The following is a 370-nucleotide window of genomic DNA, read 5'->3' on the forward strand; positions in this document are numbered from 1 at the left end:
GAGTATCGTTAGGACTAACTACATAACAACACAGTTCGGCGAAACAAAAGGAAAAAGGATAGAGGTTTCGACACAAAACGCCACAGTAAAGAGTCCAGCGTCACAAGAAATCTTTCTTGAGTACTTAGGCAATACTCATAGTCCAGAGGAAGTTACAAACGCTGTCCATATATACATCAATTTCCCTTTCACACTACAAAGAACATTATTACACTAACACCTCTTGTCCATAAGAATTGACTTGTTACTATGTACAGACCACATGACTTAAGGAACGATGTTTGTCTTCTTCAGAAATATCTTATAATTTATTTGCTTTTTATCACTCAAAGGTTAATGAGGAATCCACTTCACGTCTGCTAATTCTCTA

This window comes from Penaeus monodon, chromosome 23, assembly GCF_015228065.2.
Source record: "Penaeus monodon isolate SGIC_2016 chromosome 23, NSTDA_Pmon_1, whole genome shotgun sequence".
Classification (NCBI taxonomy): Eukaryota; Metazoa; Arthropoda; class Malacostraca; order Decapoda; family Penaeidae; genus Penaeus; species Penaeus monodon.